Consider the following 17,719-nt stretch of genomic DNA (forward strand, 5'->3'; position numbering starts at 1 on the left):
TATAGGACCTCATTATATCGACCCGACACCCAAACATTTGTCTGTTAAAGCTAATAGTAAAGACTCACAGAATGAGCAGGAGAGAGTTGTGTTTATTGGAGATAGGAGCGGGGAAGATTGTTTATTGGAGAGATAATATAAGCTACATGGAGAAGAATATGAAACCTGTCTTCTTGTATTTGTGATTAGTGTGAATGGGTCTGGAGACTCTGGCTACATTGACTACTTTCAAGATCGATAGAGAGAGAGAGAGAGAGAGAGAGAGAGAGACAGAGAGAGAGAGAGAGATGGCATTACAGTACAGTGAAAGGGGGGGGAGAAAGTTGCAGTAGAGAGAGAGAGAGAGAGAGAGAGGGAGAGGGAGAGCGAGAGCGAGCAAGAGAAAGAAAGAGAGAATGAGAATCTCAGGGTCTAACGATACAACCATGTGATGTACGTATCACATGGTTGACAATACGATACATGGACGATATTGCTTCATTATGGCTATACGATAAGATATGATTCAACTATTTAGCAAAGAAAATAAATCTGTGTGAAACATGTGGATAGTGCAGGCTTATAAAGGTGCTACAACTTTTCTTTGTGGGGTGTTTCTTTGGCCCCTCTATGTGTTTTCTATCCCCACAAATAGGCAACTTTGAACAATCAACGATTGTTCAATTTTGAACAATCAACGATTGTTCAAAATTCCTTAAAGTTCCTTTAAAGGAAAATGTATGAATATGGATATAAATAAGTAGGTAAGGCAAGGCAAGGCAATTTTATTTATATAGCACCTTTCATACACAAGGTATAATTCAAAGTGCTTTACAGAATAAAAACAAAGAGTGCAACAGTGCACTTTAAAAATTAATACAGATTATAATAGATACAATTAAAATAAAATAAAGGAGCATATAAATTAGAATAAATACTCCCTACCTTTGATACAAAAAACACAGCTCATTTAAAGCCCAGGCAAGACCTGTTATTACTTATTAGACATCATTAGGATAGGCAATGTTAAATAAATATGTTTTTAAATTGGATTTAAAAACAGCTATGTTTGGGGATTTCCTAATGTAACCTGGAATATTATTCCAGGTTTGTGGTGCATAATAGTGAAATGCTGCTTCACCATGTTTTGTTCCAACTATGGGGTGAGCAATTAGTAGGCCAGCCCCAGATGACCAATAGGGTTCTAGGGGGTTCATGTCTGAGATGTAGCTGGTCCCAGAGACACAAACAAATTTATAGACAAGTAACAACATTTTAAAATCAATTATCTGGGAGACTGGTAGCCAATGTAAGGATTTAGGACTGGTGTAATTATGGTATGGAAATAATATGTCCTAGTTTTCGTCAGGACTCTAGCAGCAGCATTCTGAATCAGTTGGAGTTGACAAAGAGCTTTGTTTGAAAGTCCTGTGAGCAGACCATTACAGTAATCCAGTCTACTGGAAACAAAAGCATATATACAGTATAAGTGTTTCTAGGTCTTGCTTGGACATAATTCCCCTGACTCTTGCAATATTTTTAAGGTGATAATAGGCAGATGAAATTACAGTTTTGATATGACTGTTAAAATTCTAATCTGAGTCTAGGACAACACCAAGATCTATCACCTGACTCTTGGGTATAAGAGACCGCGATTCAAGGTGATAAATTACACTAGTATTTTTTAGTTATAGTTATTCTATTTATGGTGGCTAATAGGAATAGACAATGTGACAACCAGGTATAGTCTGGAGACAGGTGACAGCCGGAATGTAGACAGCACCCGGGTGAGCAGTATGGGTTAGCGCCACCGCCTGTGTCCTCCATGAGGAGGACACAGGTGCAACGCACAGGGCATGGGCCTGGTGAGAGCAGGAGTGGACCTGGTGAGACGTAGGAGGGGCCCGGACAGGAGTCAACCCACAGAGCCTAGTCCTTCCACGTGCCAGATTTTGGTTCTCCCAGTCCCGGCAGAGTAGTTCCAAAAACAATGATCTCAGTTTTATCTTTATTTAATTGAAGAACATTTTGCCGCATCCAGTCATTGATTTCCTCAATGCATTGACAGAGGGAATCAACAGGACCATAGTTCGTTGATGTAACTGATATGTAGATTTGCGTGTCATGTGCATAATTGGTAATTTACTTTATTGTTGCTTATTATTTGTCCTAGGGGAAGCATATATAGATTTAATAGGTGTCCTAGAATGGACCTCTGTGGAACCCCACAGGTCATGGCCATCTGTTTCCAATAGAGACAAAGTATTTCCTATTCTGAAGGTTTGATTTGAACCACTGAACAGTTCCAGAGAGTCCCACATAGTGCTCTAATCTTTGTAATAATATTGAATGATCCACAGTGTCAAACGTGGCACTAAGATCCAGCAAAACAAGAACAGAGACATTGGCCGAATCAGTGTTAAGCCAAATGTAATTTAGAACCTTTATGAGTGCAGTCTCAGTACTATGATTGGGCCGAAATCCTGACCGAAACTATTATTTAAAAGTAAACAGTGATTCTCTGGCAAATACATGAATACATGATACATGATACTTGAACACAAATCACAAAGCTGTACCTTAACATGAACACAGAGAATACACACATTTATTAAATTGACCAAGTGTAGCGATGGAAAAATAATTAAACCCCTCTTTTTCTTTGTTCTTCTTAAAATTGCTACAATGTAATGTATTAGTATTAGTATTGATACAATCGATTACTTGCATTGCAAAATGATTCAATACCGATACGATACGATACAAAGTCAATGTTGCTGTTTAAGTTGTGTTGTAGGCTACTTCGATTCTTGAAATTCAAATCATTTTTTTGATACAATTACTATATCGTTACACCCCTAAGTGAGATGGTGCCAATGATGGGGGGGAGAGAGAATAGGCACTTGTGTGTTGAGTTGTTATAGTGTTATAACTGTTATGTAACATGAATGTTCAATAGCAGCGGTCCGTGGGAGGATTCTTTAAAAGACGTGATGACTCAGGCTATAGGTGTACAATGCACCAGTATGGATGCATATGGAGTATGCATGCAAGCATCCTTGGTGTAAAAAAATAAAATAAAAAACAGGAGAGAGAGAGAGAGAGAGAGAGAGAGAGAGAGAGAGAGAGAGAGAGAGAGAGAGAGAGCTAATCCATGATGTGGATTAGTGGCAAATACATCATTTAAAAAGAATGCACATACACTTTGTCGAATTGATGAACCAATTATTTTTGAATGATTATGTAAACTATTATTAATGTGATATGGTTTTAGCTGTCTGTGAGACTGGTCTGTAACAGATGACCGTCTGGTTTTACTGGGAGAGAGAGAGGAGAGGTCAAGTTCTAGTCCGGATCAGTTTGGTGAGTGCATGGGTCCTATCTTTGGTGGCAGGCCTGCCACTGGCGCTCTGGTGATGGTCTTTGAAGAAATCAACTGACATTTCCTCAAAGTTATTTTCTTTTACAAAGGTTATGGAATGAGTCACTCAGAAATATATGTGAACCCAAGCTGTATTCTCTTGTGTGTGTGTGTGTGTGTGTGTGTGTGTGTGTGTGTGTGTGTGTGTGTGTGTGTGTGTGTGTGTGTGTGTGTGTGTGTGTGTGTGTGTGTGTGTGTGTGTGTGTGTGTGTGTGTGTGCGCGTGTGCGTGTGCGTGTGTATGTGTATGTTTTCACTCCTCAAGCATATACAGCCAGTCTGGTGACTTTGGTTTTGTTTTTATGAAAAGTTACTTGTTTTCAAGTTGCTCATTTGGGCTTGCATCCTAAAGTAGTCTGTCATGTTGCAGGATCTATATAAACAACCTAATGTCACATCACCATGTTTTTCACAGCAGCATTCCCTCTGCTCCTCCTCTTCCCCCATCTGCACATGCACACACACACACACACACACACACACACACACACACACACACACACACACACACACACACACACACACACACACACACACACACACACACACACACACACACACAATAATAAAGGCTGTCTCTTTTTATGTAATATTATTTTATCCCGTCTGATGCAGGAGCACCTTTGACAACCTTTTTTTAACAACATTAAATTACTATTTTATTTTGGGTCACAGGCTAAAAAACTAGAGCACTGCATGCAGTTCAACACATTCATTAACACGTTGACTGCGTTATAAATTCATCTTTAACTCTCGTTCCCGGCCGATGTTTTCACTATTAAAACTGTCTCAGTGCCACAGGACGCCTTTGGACGCCTCCCCTTTATACCTTTGAAGAACCACCATGCCACGATCATCGTTCTGTTTTATGAAAATCCCAATAAAATGTTGTGATCACGCGGACCCGACAACAAAGAGCAATGAGGAACAGCAGCGCCATTACGAGCCATAGACTAACATTGCGCCTCAGTTTCCCAGAAGCCCTAGCAAGCCAGTGTGACTCATCGATTTCTGGTTACGTCATACGAACGCGTCATCCGCGTCAGTGATCCGCAGGGAAGTACCTTATCAATTAAAAGGTTGGGAATATCGGGTTCCGCAGGGAATGTGTTAAGGACACTAGTCTAGCCTTCTTCGGACTATTGGGAGTTGGGAGTTCCTACCCTCTGTGTGTCCCTATTTTGGTCATGTCTCTAATAGGAGAAAATAACAGACAATAAAATAGCAGACCACGTGGCGTGTTGGGAGTTTGTTGATCGGCTATTTCCGGCATGAGACACATTTGTATCAGAAGGCAAAGCTCTCTGTCTACCGAGCAAACTTCGTTCATACTCTCATATGGTCATGAAGTGTGGGTCATGACGGGTGGCTGGCATCTCTCTTAGAGATACGGTGAGAAGTTCACGCGAGAGAGACTCAGAGACTCAGAGACTCGGAGACTTCTTTGCCTGGAAAGGAGCCATCTTAGGTGGTTATCGGGCTTCTGGTTAGTCTCCCTAGCCGAGTGGATTAGTAAGAGAGTGGCGACACGCTTTGGTCTCGCCGCAAAGCGGATGCCTATGGGCTATTGTTCCAAACATTGGAACTATCCCATTGAGATAGAATGAGCACTTCCGCATTCCATTGTTACAATGGGAGTCAACGCTAGTGTCGCCACTCTTTTACTAGATTACTCTGCTCCCTGGACGTCCTCGAGGCACGTCCCACTGGGAGGAGACCCCGGGGCAGACCAAGGCGCAGTTGGAGGAAACACATCAACTCACTGGCCTTGGAACGTCTCGGGATCCCCCAGGAGGAAGTAACTAATGTTGCTCTGGAGAGGGAAGTCTGGAGCTCTCTGGTGGTGCTGTTGCCCCCGCGACCCGACTACGGATAAGCGGTTGAAGATGGATGGATGGATGGATGGATGGATGGATGGATGGATGGATGGACACTATTGTATGACATAAGTATAGGGCTTAAATGCTTAATGTAACTGTGTCCATAGAGAAGAGGCCAGCTTGCTGTGTGTTGTATTACACTCTTAAACCTTGTATGTTCCAACATGATCCCATTACAAGCCAAGACTCTTATTATCCTGAATCCCAGCAGAATAACCAGATGACGGTGCCAGCAGACAGCGGTTTGGTCTTATTATCCTGAATCCCAGCAGAATAACCAGATGACGGTGCAGCAGACAGCGGTTTGGCAGTGCGCTGCTGATGTATGCAGTAGTCTCAAACATCTCCTATTGTTTTCATTCAGCTCCTCTGGCCGAGCTCTTAACTGAATACAACCACTGGTCTGACACACTAAACCACTGGTCTGACACACTAAACCCTGAATACAACCACTGGTCTGACACACTAAACCACTGGTCTGACACACTAAACCCTGAATACAACCACTGGTCTGACACACTAAACCACTGGTCTGACACACTAAACCCTGAATACAACCACTGGTCTGACACACTAAACCACTGGTCTGACACACTAAACCCTGAATACAACCACTGGTCTGACACACTAAACCAGCTCCTATGGCCGAGCTCTTAACTGAAGACAACCACTGGTCTGACACACTAAACCCTGAATACAACCACTGGTCTGACACACTAAACCCTGAATACAACCACTGGTCTGACACACTAAACCATACAACCACTGGTCTGACACACTAAACCATACAACCACTGGTCTGACACACTAAACCATACAACCACTGGTCTGACACACTAAACCATACAACCACTGGTCTGACACACTAAACCCTGAATACAACCACTGGTCTGACACACTAAACCCTGAATACAACCACTGGTCTGACACACTAAACCCTGAATTAGTCATTCTGGTTCACAGCGAGGGGTTGGGGGTTGGGGTTTCCCAATTATTCATAGTTAAAGGAGCATTCAGTGATTTGGGTGATTTGGAAAAAAACCCGGTCCGCCCTGGTAACAAGATGTGCACATGCACACGCTCTACAGTGGGGGAAGTACAACAGACCAACAGCACGTGCACCAAGGTCCGCCCCACTCGATCATGATTGGAGGAAGGCCCCTCTCATCCTGATTGGATGAAGGCTTTGCCACCCAAAGTCCAAACCGAAACTAGGGTTTTTTTTACCCCAGGGGCTCACTGGGGACAGGGAGGAACTCCTTATATGGTCAGCACACTTTATAGTAGGGAGGATTATCCAAAAAATAAGAAAAAATAAGTGATATTTGAATTAAGTGAAATCACTGAATATACCTTTAAGGACTAAAATGGAAACTTAAATATGGGTCTATAACTCAGAGAATGTACAAAATGGAACCAGCAAGCCATCATACACCAAGTATGAATCAGGCTACAGTGTTGCGAGGTCCAGACTGAGACAAAATACACAAATCCCATTGGATCCAGATTACAAACCCCAGAGAAATGTGGTTAAAATCAAGCAAAAATTTGCAAAACTCGGTTTCCATGTTTGTTTGTTTTTTGCTGTCAGTGGCGTGCACAGATAGACACAGATAGACTAGGGGGTGCTAGAGCCCTTTTCCCTCTGGACAAATGTGCCCTTTTGAAAATAAATAAATAATAATAATCTTTTTTTCCTTTTTTGTACAGTGTACACTGTACAGTATGTGGACCATGGTGACATTGATCAATTCTTGATAAAAAAGCTTCTAATATATTATTTAGGCCCCAAAATCTATAAATCTCACACTATTAAGCCAACCGTCCGGTTCCACGCGCTGCACAAGGTGCCCTTTTTTCACTTGAGCACCTGTCCCTCTAAATGTGCACACCACTGCTTGTAGTGCAGAAACCAAAGCCCCCAAAGTTGACTATACCCCTTCCTTCCCGAGGTATAACAAAACGGGACATCGTTTTTTCATATCTTTAGGATGTCCCCTTCATGAAATGGATTGTCCCGAGATTTACTTTTACTGCAAAAGTCTTACAATTGATCCATGAATTGACTCATCAAATAGGCAATAAAAAATGCTTATCTGAAAGAGGGAGTTCCAAGAAAATCTACGGGTAGTGTCCCTACATGCCAGAATAATCAGAATGCCAATATTTGGTTCTATTGTGAATCAGCTGCCTTTTATATAAGGCCTTAAATAGGCGGAAATAGCAAAAACATGGGCTGGGTTTGGGAGAAAAGGAAACCCATGTATGAACATGGGGAGAACATGCAAGGAATGTAGTTGCATATCGTTGCTGTCGGGAGGAAACCACCTGACTCCATTTTTGAGGTTTTTGATTTCTTTGCATAAATCAGTGCTATATACATAAATTGAGCCTTTTAGTTGACCTGTATCCCACGGAATGCTACTGTACTCGGTCTGTGCCCCCCTCTTTCTCACTGATTCAGAGCACCTCCCGCCTACCTACAAAACAAACAACCAAACAAAGCAGGAGTCTGTGACTGTGGATCTGTTGTGTACCATGTCCATGTATTGTTCACATTCACCTCCAGCATATAAACCACACGGCATCCACTGCCAACAGTGAGTGTCTGGTTGCTATGGCAGCCAGTGCGTCTCGGACTTTGGATTAGAGTGTTATTTGTGTTGGTCTTTCTCTTCCATCATCATTAGAACAGAGAGTCTGCTGCTTTGGTATTTCAACTAAAGGTCAGTGGATGTACTGTACAGTTGGTCTTATTAAACAAAGACAAACAAAGACGCTAGCAGTTCCATTCTGTGATACTGATATATGGATTTGGAGAGGCATTATGGTGTGCTGCTGTAACTAGATGCATGCACACAGCCCCAGGAATCTCTTCTATATTCACAACATGTCATGTAAGAAGTCTGTTGTTATGATACTATACAATACATATTGTAATATAACAATATTATACAGGCCAACAATGACATTCACTCAAAGCCAAGCTGTTTGCATTGAGGTATTTTTCCTCTTTCTAGATTTATCCACTTAAGTCCTATAAAACTTGTACGTCAAATAATGAAAATAGCTGATCTACAAGTTACAAGTTGAATGTTTGATTTATGTGACTGTTCTTGCCAAATGTTCACATAAGTTTGCTGAATGTTCACCTATCATAATACAGAATCGGAATTCATGAGAGAGAGAGAGAGAGAGAGAGAGAGAGAGAGAGAGAGAGAGAGAGAGAGAGAGAGTATATATATTGGTCCAGGTCCAGAGGTACTCAGAAGGTAGGAATACCACAGTATTGAAATACTCTATGTTACAGGTAAAAAGCCTGCATTCAACATTTTACTTGAGTAAATGGGTAAATTTGTCAAAATGGGTCACTCTTACGTGTAAAATAGGGCTTAAGTAGTTAATGCTTGTTTTGTAATAATATTCTAAATTTACAAAGTAATTGATTAATTGATTGAATACTTTATTAACAGTTTTCAGAAAAAGCACAGGAAAGTACAGTTCAATAGCCTACAAGGTCTGCTAAGAGGAACCAAGAAAGCCTATGGCTTGTTTCTAGTGGGGTCCTACATATTCAATTCATCTGAACAAATGACATACAACCATTTATTAATAAACATAACATACTGAACATTTGGTAACAAGTAACTAAATATGTCAAATGACTGTAGCGGATTAAAAAGTACTATATTTGCCTCCAAGATGCTGTGAAGTGTGAAGTAGAAAGTATCGCAAAATTTAAATACTAGTAACACAAATTTGTACTGTACTAAAGTCTAGTACTTGAGTACTTGAGTAAATGTACTTGGTTACTTTCCACCTCTGTGTGGGTGTCATAACTTTATAGGTAATGAGTTGTTCAGCTCTGTTCAACAGCACCTCAGCTGTTGAACAGTCAGAGTCCATCCTAGAAACCCTCCCAGCAATTCCTGCACAGCCTGCCAGAGATCTGTCGCCCAGGCAACAGCACTTGGTGGCACGCTGCAAAATATGTCCATCTAAAGTGATTAGCTCAAGTCATTTTGGTTTGTGAATTGAGTTTAAATTGGCATGACTGACTCGAGTGACTGATAAAAGCTGATGGACACTAGCTATTGTTGTAAGAACGCTGTTCTGTACACTGGAAACGAGAGAAACTAATTCAATCCACTGGTCCATTGTTTTGATTTGTTTAAAGACAGAAACAAGATTTTATTATCATTACTCTATGATAGATCCAACAGTGAGACACACGGACACACCTATTTCATGTATTTATGTGTAATGAATCATTATCTCAAAGCTTAGGCAATATTGCTATTGTTTATAACTGTCATGTCAGTAAAACATGTTAAATTGATACAATGGAAACTCAATATGAAATGACTTCCATCAGCATGTGAGCCTGTGTACTAGTCAGACCACACAACAAACTCAACCTATCTTCATTCCCTCTCTGTCAGTCAGCATAGAGGGGGTGTGACTTCACTGATGTAATGGAGACTAACAGAGACAGACAGATGGCCAGATGGGTTCTGTGTTTGGTGAAGTGTCTCCAGGGCAGATTTCTGTTGTTCAAGAAATAGTACAGTAACACTCAGATACTGTAGGTTAGAACAGTGGTCCCCAACTGCTGGAAGGGTTTGAAGGGTTTTGACAATAATTCAATGCCCAAAGTAGGGTGGGGGGATGAATTAAAATTATTAATATAAAAAATTATATATCATTATGATCCCCTCATTTTCCTCTTCTTTCCAATTGCCACCTTGGCAAGTATTGATTCCCCCCAGGTGGCCCCTCTCGGGGGACTGCAGCCCCCCACATTGAAAACCTATGGGCAAGATTAGAATTATGTTCTGACCACTGCCATGTCTAAGCCTGACTTATAGGCTACTTCGGCGAATGATGGCGTTGAAGTGATGTCGAAAATAACCGATCTACAACTCAAAGAGTGTCACGTCAAAATTAAGCATTAGTCTTTTAGTCAAGTTAGTGTGTGTTGTTTGTTGAGAGATGCAGGTCTTAAGCAATTGATATTATTTGAATGTTGAGAGGAATTCACACCATTCTAGTAATTGTTGCATATACACAGTCTGTAACTAGATCAGTTACACATCTGTAACTAGATCAGTTACACATCTGTAACTGAGAGCAGTCAGATGTGTTCAGTGTGCCGTTGGGGAATGGATGGTGAATTTTAGACTCTTTACCAACCAGTGACAGATCAGTTTCGCATAAAGCCACCAAACACCCTACGGGCATTTCTGCAGTGAGAACGGCACTCCAACGAGTGCTGGAGGGGGTCGAGTGCTGTGAATATCCGACATGACTGGCTGATACTGAACATTACGACTCTCTCTCTGTGTGCGTGCGACACGTGTGCATGTCTCATGTTTCTCCTTGAAGTGACGAAGCTTCATCAGCCTCCCTGAAAAAAAATAGACTGGTACAATTAAAGTCTCTGCAGTTTCACCAGAGTGGTGAGAACCAGAGCAGTTAATTGGGACAAGCTAAATATACTTGGCGGGGTGTACCCTCTCCCTCTGCCTAGGGAGGTTTGAGACAGCCGAGACACTTTCAACAGACCCTGTTAATTACAATGTGATGAGGGTTTCCTTGTCATTATTTGAACGAGTCTGCTTTCAGTTCATTCTAGGACCTTGGAGCTTGCGGCTGTGACTCAGGCCGTTTTGGTAGCTAGAATGTTCCCGGTTTGCTCTTCCTGGCTTTGTGTTCTTTGTGTCCTTGAATAGGATACTGAACCCTGAACTGCTCCCGATGAGGATGAAGGGGTTGTCTTAGCTGTCGGTGTCTGAATGTGTGTGCGTGCGTGCGGCCGTGCTTGCAGCCATGCGTGCGTGCGTGCATTGATCATCATAACCTTTATACAAGTACAGCTGAGAGGCAAGCCCTCATTTACAATGCAGCTGAGGTTACAATAAAGCCAATGTAGCACGCATTGTAACTATTAATTGTCACTTTGGATAAAGGCACAATACAGAAATGCAGACCATTTGCCATTTTGACCTCACTGTACTTTCTGCAGTCAGGTACAATAAACATACAACCTATGTCGTCAGTGAGGCACAGTGTACCTGTCACAATGTATCATCTTTAGCCTCGCTATAGCAGCAGGTCTCTAAGCATGGCTTCGTTGGTGTGTCTGTCCATCCGTCCAATGCTTTACTCCCAAACAGTCCGAAGTGAGTCCATGGTCTAATTGAAGTGCAGGGAGACCACCTTAACCACTGCAGATTATGCTTTTATTGTATTAATGCACTACCAGATTGTTTAAAAAGAAAATATATATATAATTTTAATCATTTGTTTTAATATATATATTTGTTTTTATCCCAAGATTTTGCAACCCATTTCTTCACCCAGTGTCAATTATCTAATGTAATCCTGGGCGCTGGCATGGGAGAGTTTGAAATAGAAGCTATTGTTTTTGTAATAATAATAATAAAACCTTTGAAATCTTCTTTGAAATTACCAAACCTGCCTGCCAATGACGAGGGAGGTTTGTGAACTGTTCTGTTCCTGCATTAACACTCTCCAGGCAATTCTGACAACATGGCCTTAGTAATAAAGGCATCACAGCATGGCATCTTAATGTAAATGCCTTTGTAAAGCTATTTTCAGATTATTATTATTCTTTTCTACTCAAATTACTTCTCTGAAGAAATTCGAGAGCAGCAGAATGTGTCCAAAATAAATATTCTTTATTTGGGAACAGTAAGCATCACAGTGGGAGTTAACGTACACCCTCTTCATCTGCTTGTTATGCTGGATGATGAGCTTTGATGTTTATAGATTGTCAACACTCGTTTTGCCGTCAATATTACAGATGAGAGCAAAATAAATAGAGTTCCTCAAATAACACATACAACCACACACAGCCAGCCCTAGGCTAAAATGTCTTCTTGTACACAAGATAATCTAATGGGCAAATTGCATGATTTTGTTTTGTCAACAGTCTCATTACTGTCAATTTTGCAAATGAGAGCAAAACAACTCAACAGATTTATGGAGAGTTCCTGATCTCAACCAACACGCACGCACGCACGCACGCACGCACGCACGCACGCACAGAACACACAAACATTTTAAGTTGTGTATTTAAATACTGCCTTTATCCAAAGTGCTTTACATTGTGCATTCCACTCACTCACACCGTCACACGCAAGGCAACAACCTGCTCATCGGGATGCTCAAGGGCCACAAAAGACTAAAACTAAATCCTCCAGCTCTGAATTATTTTTATCTTCTCAGAACATTCCCCAGATTAAGGGGAATGTTGCTGTGTTTTTCAAAATAACATAAAGTTAGTGAGTATAAACTAGATAATAATACTGTAGAGAGCTTATGGACCCAGCAGTGAGCAATAATACGATTTGTCTCAGCGTTTTGCTCAGGCTGCCTAATTAGACTGTCCTCGTCATCAGCAGGAAAAAAAATGATTCACGCTGACATTTTTCTGCTGCCATGGCCTGTGTTTTCTGAAAGCAAATAGTTTGTAGATTCATTGGAAACCAGCCAGTGTGAAAGGGTTGAATGGGTTTTCCCCTGTGTCCCACATTTTGTATAGAGTTGCTGCTTGTAGCTGTCTTTTCTGGTTTAATTAAAGATGTTGCAGATTCCGTATTGAAGACACAGGTTTAGTATTTATAGGGTAGCGTGGCAACATTGCTAGTGCTAGAATATGCATGTAATATGTTGAAATTGTAAATTGCCAACATGTTTTCATTGGCTTAAGCTGCTAAGAAGTCCTTGGGACTTGCTCTCGCGTAAACTGGAACTGGTCGAGTTTTAATCCTCAGATAGACCAGCTAATGTTGTGGAGTCTTAACAGACCTGACAATGGACATTTCCTCTAAAGACAGAGTTAGAGAGAGAGCAGAAGTGAGAGAAAGAGAGAGACTCATAGAGAAGAGCACACAAACCAAATATGTGCCTTATTTGTGTCTGTAGTAGGATTCGACTTCCCTGATCGGCCAACGCAACCCATGGGCTTCATGGATTTTCCGAGCTTTGCGTAATGTTTGTGCCACTGCACCAATGTAAGTGGTAGTGTGCACAGAATGCTTTCGTCAGTCTTACATAAATGGAGTGTCTTCTTTTCAACAATCAACTGTTGCTGGACTGCTTGTGTAGTACGCTCACTGTGTGCACATAATGCAAGATTGTTCAAACCTGGTTTGAGTTAATGTTGACAAGACATGTCCGAATTCTGTTAACGAGTACTAAGTGAAAGCCAACATTCATTCAAACCAGCATTTTCAATTATGCAAATTTCATTAGCAGTGTTGATGGAATGTCTCTCTGGCCGCTTCGGTCCATTTAGTAAACAATTAGATGCTGCACAAGTGAAACTTTTTTTTAAACTTTTTTAATTAAACAAAATATATTATTGATATAATCTTTGTTCATAATAACTATTCCAGATAAAATGCTTTTTTAATCAACTTCTAAACTTCTGCCCCTGACACTGACAGTGTTGATGTTGCCGAAATGTCCTTCCTAGGATCCAAACACCTCATTAATTTGTAATAATCGGAATGTTCTAAGAAATGTGTTCATTGGAGCATGACAAAGTGAGCCTATACCTTTCTTTGACACAGATATACTTCCTGGATATTCTTACTGGAAGAACGATGTGCAGACTAGCATGGTGAACATCAATATAATCAATCTATCAGTTGTTTTTTTTAATAATTTTCCAGTAATTCACACATATGTGATCAGTCAGTCCCAGTGGAGATTTTTGTCTCCACCAGGCCGAAGGCATGGGAAGATAGTATGTTTTGCACCCTGTGTGTGTGTGTGTGTGTGTGTGTGTGTGTGTGTGTGTGTGTGTGTGTGTGTGTGTGTGTGTGTGTGTGTGTGTGTGTGTGTGTGTGTGTGTGTGTGTGTGTGTGTGTGTGTGTGTGTGTGTGTGCCACACTCTGCACACACACTCCCTGAATGCCACAGCTGAACCTCTGCCCCAAGGTTTTCACATTGGCCTCTTATAGCACCACCAGGAGGCCGCTTTGTGAACAACAATCTTTTGGACAGTACACCTACAGATTTTATCCAAACATCACGCAAATTGGTACACAGTCTCTCTAGAGCCATTCAACGAAACGGGTCTTTCAAATTTTTCAGACTCCATCCTGATTGGCTAAGATTGGCTTCCAAATTTCGCAGGAGTGCTCAGTTTCAAACAAAATGCTGCAAATCATGAACACATTGTGTGATTTCCGTGAAATTGTGCACGCACATTCCCACTAGGCAGAGGAAGAAATGCCACTGGAACATTTTCAACTCAGCCTCATGGTGGCGCTATAACTGGACGATTAGTGTTTTTACCTCTAACTGCACGGATCTGTGTAAAACTTTGTATGCACACTCCCTAGAGGCCAAGGAAAAACCTTTGCATGGATTTTTTCACATCTGCTCTTTATAGTGCCACCAGGAGGCCGACATGAGTAACACACATTTTCTAATATTACTCCTTCAGATTTTATCAAAAATTCACGCAAATCGGTACACATGCTCTCCATTCACGCTTACTGCTGTTACTAATTTCCCTATGCAGATCAAGGAAAATGTATCCTATCTCATCATATGATCTCATATAATTTGCAAGGGAATCCTTTAGCAATTGTAGTAATTGACAGAAGGAACACTGTGAGCTGTTGGAGACCCCAGTTTGTGTGACACCATAATGAGATTTGATGACTCAGGCTTGTTTGTCTGCAGAAACATCAATGGCCACTGTCATCAGCTAAAAGGATTAGGAACTGGGCCACAAACAGATGAAGTGATTAGACGGCTGTGAGCAGTGCACCTCAGATGTCCGTGATGAATGTTTAATTGCCAAGTCAATGGATCAGTAAAGATTTTGGAAGCATACATGTATTGAAGGCCGGCCTTAGAAGAAGTGCTGTGCTCAGATCTAATCATTAGTCCTCTCCAACCGTTCAACTCAACTTCTGATTAACTCAGTCAGCATATTGTTTAATTATGAGGTTTCTTTAAATTATTTAATTGTTATGAGGGGGGGGGGTCAGGTTTGTGACCATAGAAGGTGACTTGTTTGAGTCAAATCACATTCGTGAAGTGAGGGTCACCCACTGTGGCTGCCACATGACGTCACAGGGGGCTGCATGCTTAACGGCCGAGCTACACCAAGTATGTGTGCGTGTGACGTATGCGCAGTCCGTGAACATAATGCGCGTGCGAAACACTCCTGGCTACAAGAGATCTGTGGGCCGCAAAATATTTGCTTAATTTGTCTCCATTTGAGACTTGCGCGTGGGGGCATATACGCACGTAAACAAATATTTTCAGAGCATGCATATGCTATCCCGTGCGGATAACCCGTGCTATCCGTGTGTTTGGTGTATCATTGACATGTGTTGGATATTTCCAAACACGGTCTTTGCACGCAGTAAATTCCATGCACAGACGTGCTCAAACGTGCTCGGTGTAGCTCGGTCATATACTGTAGCAAAGTCCATAGACTTGGCTGCCACACGACATTAAGAGGCAGCCTTGCTTAGGACAAATATTAAAAGTCCAAAGGCATGATGTCATGAATGAAAGCCAGTTGTTGGAGGGGCTCTCACCCCTCTCAAAAAACTGACCATCGGTTGATGGTGGTTGTACTGGGCAGCTACCAGTAACTATGTGGTTGTATTGTTCAGCTACCAGTAACCAACCGTAGAATGTGGTTGTACTGGGCAGCTCCCAGGAGTGAATCTATACACTGTCTGTAACCATACTGCAGGTGTATGAAAAAACATGGCGCACATGCTCAGCAAACGACTGGTTAAATAAAGACGAGCAAACTGATTACAAAGACCACTGCAGTCACTTTTCATTGTGCCAGTGCATTAAAGACGGCCACCACAGCTAATCAGCATGGCAAGATGCCTCCAGTGGTTTACGCAGAGTCAGCTAATATCTAATGTATGGACTCCAATCCGCCCTGTCAGCAAGTCATCCCAGTTTTACTGGGAAAGAGGAAATGAGTCATTGGATTAATTACACTGAAGGACACGCATGTCCCAGTCAATAAGCCTGATTCACTTACATGATCAATATACGAACGTTTACAGCCCACTCTGCTGACCCGGGCCAGTATTCTAGCACCACCCTGCTGCACCATGCTTGCTTACAGTAGCCATTCAATATTCATGTCTATACCTTTACTGTACTATACCTTTTCTCTGCCCCATACATTATGAATATCAAAGGCCAGTCAAAGACAATTGATGCACAGGGCTGGATAAGGATCATGAATCCTTAAACAAAAGGAAATTGTGCACAATCATCAGACCTGAAGAAACAATCACAGATAAGGGGGCGCGGCGGTGACTTCGGGGCAGATGTCTGGGAATCTGAAGATTCCCCGTTTGACCTCTGGCCCCTGGCTCCATGTCAAAGTGTCCCTGAGCAAGACACTGATCCCTTAACTGCTTCCAATGAGCAGGTTGGTGGCTCGCATGGTTGGCTCTGCCGTGTGTGTGTGTGTGTGTGTGTGTGTGTGCGTGTGTGTGTGCGTGTGCGTGTGCGTGTGCGTGTGCGCGTGTGCGTGTGCGCGTGCAACTACTGCTATTTGCAGACCTAACTAGATCACTGATACATAGTAGACTGTATAGTGATGTGTATCTACTTCTACTATGACCACCTAGACCTAGAATGATGAAGGTGAACTGCTGCTCTAGGCATTCTCCATGAAGGGCACAACTCCCCCCCCCCCCCCTGCCATGGAAGAGCTCCCTGACCTTACACATTGAGCAGAAGTCACCTATACAGCGTAACAGCATGAGCCATAGGAGAATGGGCGTTGCAGATACTCAGGGACAGCACTATGCATTTATTTTGGCGGGTAGTTAACTCTCGTGGGACCTTTTACGCAGCTCATCCTCGCCCTCCTCGTGGTTTCGAAGGGTCTTCTGACAGCACCTCATAAAAGTTTAACCCAGTGGTCAGGTCAACCTGCAGCGATATGTCCTATTGTTGATGACAAGCGCTCCCCTGACACTGCTTAGGGAGAGCTACTTTATGTCCTCTTCATTTATCAACCAGAGGAGCGACTGAGCCGTCCTTGGAAGAACCAGTTGACAATGCTAGTGAGGCCCTAAAGACCCAAAGTGCTGTTTACCATGCCAGGGGAAAGCAATTAACTCCAGTAGTTTGCAGAAAGGAGAAGCGGTAGCCGCTTCGGTCCCCAGGACGCCTGGCTGACAGGGACCCTGAAACAGTTTATAGATTTTTATTTTTTATGGTGACATGGAATGGGACAACAGAGCTAAGCCCCGTCCTTGTTGATAAAAGTAAAAATGTCATCCACCTTTCCTATTCCTATATGCTATAGAGGGTATGCGCATGTATAAAGTGAATGGTGAATGGTGTAGCTCTCCTGTGGCACTGAGTGAGTTTTAATGGTATTTTGGTCCAGCGTCACCCGC

At 42.1% G+C, this 17,719-nt stretch overlaps 1 protein-coding gene across 4 annotated transcripts in view; it reads left to right on the forward strand.

The window, feature by feature from the left end:
• Positions 1–17,719, forward strand: part of gria2b (glutamate receptor, ionotropic, AMPA 2b) — a gene marked incomplete at its 5' end in the record, with an annotated part of 63,113 nt that overhangs the window by 10,907 nt on the left and 34,487 nt on the right. The gene's annotated exons all lie outside the window — the stretch shown is intronic.

Source organism: Electrona antarctica (genome assembly GCF_951216825.1).
Source record: "Electrona antarctica genome assembly, chromosome: 1".
NCBI lineage: Eukaryota > Metazoa > Chordata > Actinopteri > Myctophiformes > Myctophidae > Electrona > Electrona antarctica.